A 6,232-nucleotide genomic window follows, 5' to 3' on the forward strand; every position below is an offset into this window, starting at 1 on the left:
AAAACGTGGGTAAACTTGTTAAAATAAACAGGCCAAAATGTTTTAAATCAACCCAGGAATAGTGCATCTAAAGCCCGCACAAAGTTTTGAAAAACGTGGGTAAACTTGTTAAAATAAACAGGCTAAAATGTTTTAAATCAACCCAGGAATAGTGCATCTAAAGCCCGCACAAAGTTTTGAAAAACGTGGGTAAACTTGTTAAAAATAAAGGAAACCATGTTTAAAATCAACCCAGGAATAGTGCATCTAAAGCCCGCACAAAGTTTTGAAAAACGTGGGTAAACTTGTTAAAAATAAAAAGGGCAAAATGTTTAAAATCAACCCAGGAATAGTGCATCTAAAGCCCGCACAAAGTTTTGAAAAACGTTGGTAAACTTGTTAAAATAAACAGGCCAAAATGTTTTAAATCAACCCAGGAATAGTGCATCTAAAGCCCGCACAAAGTTTTGAAAAACGTGGGTAAACTTGTTAAAAATAAAAAGGGCAAAATGTTTAAAATCAACCCAGGAATAGTGCATCTAAAGCCCGCACAAAGTTTTGAAAAACGTTGGTAAACTTGTTAAAATAAACAGGCCAAAATGTTTAAAATCAACCCAGGAATAGTGCATCTAAAGCCCGCACAAAGTTTTGAAAAACGTGGGTAAACTTGTTAAAAATAAAAAGGGCAAAATGTTTAAAATCAACCCAGGAATAGTGCATCTAAAGCCCGCACAAAGTTTTGAAAAACGTGGGTAAACTTGTTAAAATAAACAGGCCAAAATGTTTTAAATCAACCCAGGAATAGTGCATCTAAAGCCCGCACAAAGTTTTGAAAAACGTGGGTAAACTTGTTAAAATAAACAGGCTAAAATGTTTTAAATCAACCCAGGAATAGTGCATCTAAAGCCCGCACAAAGTTTTGAAAAACGTGGGTAAACTTGTTAAAAATAAAGGAAACCATGTTTAAAATCAACCCAGGAATAGTGCATCTAAAGCCCGCACAAAGTTTTGAAAAACGTGGGTAAACTTGTTAAAAATAAAAAGGGCAAAATGTTTAAAATCAACCCAGGAATAGTGCATCTAAAGCCCGCACAAAGTTTTGAAAAACGTGGGTAAACTTGTTAAAATAAACAGGCTAAAATGTTTAAAATCAACCCAGGAATAGTGCATCTAAAGCCCGCACAAAGTTTTGAAAAACGTGGGTAAACTTGTTAAAATAAAAAGGGCAAAATGTTTAAAATCAACCCAGGAATAGTGCATCTAAAGCTTGCACAAAGTTTTGAAAAACGTGGGTAAACTTGTTAAAAATAAACAGGCCAAAATGTTTTAAATCAACCCAGGAATAGTGCATCTAAAGCCCGCACAAAGTTTTGAAAAACGTGGGTAAACTTGTTAAAAATAAAGGAAACCATGTTTAAAATCAACCCAGGAATAGTGCATCTAAAGCCCGCACAAAGTTTTGAAAAACGTGGGTAAACTTGTTAAAAATAAAAAGGGCAAAATGTTTAAAATCAACCCAGGAATAGTGCGTCTAAAGCTTGCACAAAGTTTTGAAAAACGTGGGTAAACTTGTTAAAAATAAAGGGCAACATGTTTAAAATCAACCCAGGAATAGTGCATCTAAAGCCCGCACAAAGTTTTGAAAAACGTGGGTAAAATTGTTAAAAATAAAAAGGGCAAAATGTTTAAAATCAACCCAGGAATAGTGCATCTAAAGCCCGCACAAAGTTTTGAAAAACGTGGGTAAACTTGTTAAAATAAACAGGCCAAAATGTTTTAAATCAACCCAGGAATAGTGCATCTAAAGCCCGCACAAAGTTTTGAAAAACGTGGGTAAACTTGTTAAAATAAACAGGCTAAAATGTTTTAAATCAACCCAGGAATAGTGCATCTAAAGCCCGCACAAAGTTTTGAAAAACGTGGGTAAACTTGTTAAAAATAAAGGAAACCATGTTTAAAATCAACCCAGGAATAGTGCATCTAAAGCCCGCACAAAGTTTTGAAAAACGTGGGTAAACTTGTTAAAAATAAAAAGGGCAAAATGTTTAAAATCAACCCAGGAATAGTGCATCTAAAGCCCGCACAAAGTTTTGAAAAACGTGGGTAAACTTGTTAAAATAAACAGGCTAAAATGTTTAAAATCAACCCAGGAATAGTGCATCTAAAGCCCGCACAAAGTTTTGAAAAACGTGGGTAAACTTGTTAAAATAAAAAGGGCAAAATGTTTAAAATCAACCCAGGAATAGTGCATCTAAAGCTTGCACAAAGTTTTGAAAAACGTGGGTAAACTTGTTAAAAATAAAAAGGGCAACATGTTTAAAATCAACCCAGGAATAGTGCATCTAAAGCCCGCACAAAGTTTTGAAAAACGTGGGTAAACTTGTTAAAAATAAACAGGCCAAAATGTTTTAAATCAACCCAGGAATAGTGCATCTAAAGCCCGCACAAAGTTTTGAAAAACGTGGGTAAACTTGTTAAAAATAAAGGAAACCATGTTTAAAATCAACCCAGGAATAGTGCATCTAAAGCCCGCACAAAGTTTTGAAAAACGTGGGTAAACTTGTTAAAAATAAAAAGGGCAAAATGTTTAAAATCAACCCAGGAATAGTGCGTCTAAAGCTTGCACAAAGTTTTGAAAAACGTGGGTAAACTTGTTAAAAATAAAGGGCAACATGTTTAAAATCAACCCAGGAATAGTGCATCTAAAGCCCGCACAAAGTTTTGAAAAACGTGGGTAAACTTGTTAAAAATAAAAAGGGCAAAATGTTTAAAATCAACCCAGGAATAGTGCATCTAAAGCCCGCACAAAGTTTTGAAAAACGTGGGTAAACTTGTTAAAATAAACAGGCCAAAATGTTTTAAATCAACCCAGGAATAGTGCATCTAAAGCCCGCACAAAGTTTTGAAAAACGTGGGTAAACTTGTTAAAATAAACAGGCTAAAATGTTTTAAATCAACCCAGGAATAGTGCATCTAAAGCCCGCACAAAGTTTTGAAAAACGTGGGTAAACTTGTTAAAAATAAAGGAAACCATGTTTAAAATCAACCCAGGAATAGTGCATCTAAAGCCTGCACAAAGTTTTGAAAAACGTGGGTAAACTTGTTAAAAATAAAAAGGGCAAAATGTTTAAAATCAACCCAGGAATAGTGCATCTAAAGCCCGCACAAAGTTTTGAAAAACGTGGGTAAACTTGTTAAAAATAAAAAGGGCAAAATGTTTAAAATCAACCCAGGAATAGTGCATCTAAAGCCCGCACAAAGTTTTGAAAAACGTGGGTAAACTTGTTAAAATAAACAGGCCAAAATGTTTTAAATCAACCCAGGAATAGTGCATCTAAAGCCCGCACAAAGTTTTGAAAAACGTGGGTAAACTTGTTAAAATAAACAGGCTAAAATGTTTTAAATCAACCCAGGAATAGTGCATCTAAAGCCCGCACAAAGTTTTGAAAAACGTGGGTAAACTTGTTAAAAATAAAGGAAACCATGTTTAAAATCAACCCAGGAATAGTGCATCTAAAGCCTGCACAAAGTTTTGAAAAACGTGGGTAAACTTGTTAAAAATAAAAAGGGCAAAATGTTTAAAATCAACCCAGGAATAGTGCATCTAAAGCCCGCACAAAGTTTTGAAAAACGTGGGTAAACTTGTTAAAATAAACAGGCTAAAATGTTTAAAATCAACCCAGGAATAGTGCATCTAAAGCCCGCACAAAGTTTTGAAAAACGTGGGTAAACTTGTTAAAATAAAAAGGGCAAAATGTTTAAAATCAACCCAGGAATAGTGCATCTAAAGCTTGCACAAAGTTTTGAAAAACGTGGGTAAACTTGTTAAAAATAAAAAGGGCAACATGTTTAAAATCAACCCAGGAATAGTGCATCTAAAGCCCGCACAAAGTTTTGAAAAACGTGGGTAAACTTGTTAAAAATAAAAAGGGCAAAATGTTTAAAATCAACCCAGGAATAGTGCATCTAAAGCCCGCACAAAGTTTTGAAAAACGTGGGTAAACTTGTTAAAATAAACAGGCCAAAATGTTTTAAATCAACCCAGGAATAGTGCATCTAAAGCCCGCACAAAGTTTTGAAAAACGTGGGTAAACTTGTTAAAATAAACAGGCTAAAATGTTTTAAATCAACCCAGGAATAGTGCATCTAAAGCCCGCACAAAGTTTTGAAAAACGTGGGTAAACTTGTTAAAAATAAAAAGGGCAAAATGTTTAAAATCAACCCAGGAATAGTGCATCTAAAGCCCGCACAAAGTTTTGAAAAACGTGGGTAAACTTGTTAAAATAAACAGGCTAAAATGTTTAAAATCAACCAAGGAATAGTGCATCTAAAGCCCGCACAAAGTTTTGAAAAACGTGGGTAAACTTGTTAAAATAAAAAGGGCAAAATGTTTAAAATCAACCCAGGAATAGTGCATCTAAAGCTTGCACAAAGTTTTGAAAAACGTGGGTAAACTTGTTAAAAATAAAGGGCAACATGTTTAAAATCAACCCAGGAATAGTGCATCTAAAGCCCGCACAAAGTTTTGAAAAACGTGGGTAAACTTGTTAAAAATAAAAAGGGCAAAATGTTTAAAATCAACCCAGGAATAGTGCATCTAAAGCCCGCACAAAGTTTTGAAAAACGTGGGTAAACTTGTTAAAAATAAAAAGGGCAAAATGTTTAAAATCAACCCAGGAATAGTGCATCTAAAGCCCGCACAAAGTTTTGAAAAACGTGGGTAAACTTGTTAAAAATAAAAAGGGCAAAATGTTTAAAATCAACCCAGGAATAGTGCATCTAAAGCCCGCACAAAGTTTTGAAAAACGTGGGTAAACTTGTTAAAATAAACAGGCTAAAATGTTTAAAATCAACCCAGGAATAGTGCATCTAAAGCCCGCACAAAGTTTTGAAAAACGTGGGTAAACTTGTTAAAAATAAACAGGCTAAAATGTTTTAAATCAACCCAGGAATAGTGCATCTAAAGCCCGCACAAAGTTTTGAAAAACGTGGGTAAACTTGTTAAAATAAACAGGCTAAAATGTTTTAAATCAACCCAGGAATAGTGCATCTAAAGCCCGCACAAAGTTTTGAAAAACGTGGGTAAACTTGTTAAAAATAAAGGAAACCATGTTTAAAATCAACCCAGGAATAGTGCATCTAAAGCCCGCACAAAGTTTTGAAAAACGTGGGTAAACTTGTTAAAAATAAAAAGGGCAAAATGTTTAAAATCAACCCAGGAATAGTGCATCTAAAGCCCGCACAAAGTTTTGAAAAACGTGGGTAAACTTGTTAAAATAAACAGGCTAAAATGTTTTAAATCAACCCAGGAATAGTGCATCTAAAGCCCGCACAAAGTTTTGAAAAACGTGGGTAAACTTGTTAAAAATAAAAAGGGCAAAATGTTTAAAATCAACCCAGGAATAGTGCATCTAAAGCCCGCACAAAGTTTTGAAAAACGTGGGTAAACTTGTTAAAATAAACAGGCTAAAATGTTTAAAATCAACCCAGGAATAGTGCATCTAAAGCCCGCACAAAGTTTTGAAAAACGTGGGTAAACTTGTTAAAAATAAAGGAAACCATGTTTAAAATCAACCCAGGAATAGTGCATCTAAAGCCCGCACAAAGTTTTGAAAAACGTGGGTAAACTTGTTAAAAATAAAGGAAACCATGTTTAAAATCAACCCAGGAATAGTGCATCTAAAGCCCGCACAAAGTTTTGAAAAACGTGGGTAAACTTGTTAAAAATAAAAAGGGCAAAATGTTTAAAATCAACCCAGGAATAGTGCATCTAAAGCCCGCACAAAGTTTTGAAAAACGTGGGTAAACTTGTTAAAATAAACAGGCTAAAATGTTTAAAATCAACCCAGGAATAGTGCATCTAAAGCTTGCACAAAGTTTTGAAAAACGTGGGTAAACTTTTTAAAAATAAAGGGCAACATGTTTAAAATCAACCCAGGAATAGTGCATCTAAAGCCCGCACAAAGTTTTGAAAAACGTGGGTAAACTTGTTAAAAATAAAAAGGGCAAAATGTTTAAAATCAACCCAGGAATAGTGCATCTAAAGCCCGCACAAAGTTTTGAAAAACGTGGGTAAACTTGTTAAAATAAAAAGGGCAAAATGTTTAAAATCAACCCAGGAATAGTGCATCTAAAGCTTGCACAAAGTTTTGAAAAACGTGGGTAAACTTGTTAAAAATAAAGGGCAACATGTTTAAAATCAACCCAGGAATAGTGCATCTAAAGCCCGCACAAAGTTTTGAAAAACGTGGGT

Source organism: Stigmatopora argus, unplaced genomic scaffold (assembly GCF_051989625.1).
Source record: "Stigmatopora argus isolate UIUO_Sarg unplaced genomic scaffold, RoL_Sarg_1.0 HiC_scaffold_38, whole genome shotgun sequence".
Taxonomy (NCBI): Eukaryota; Metazoa; Chordata; class Actinopteri; order Syngnathiformes; family Syngnathidae; genus Stigmatopora; species Stigmatopora argus.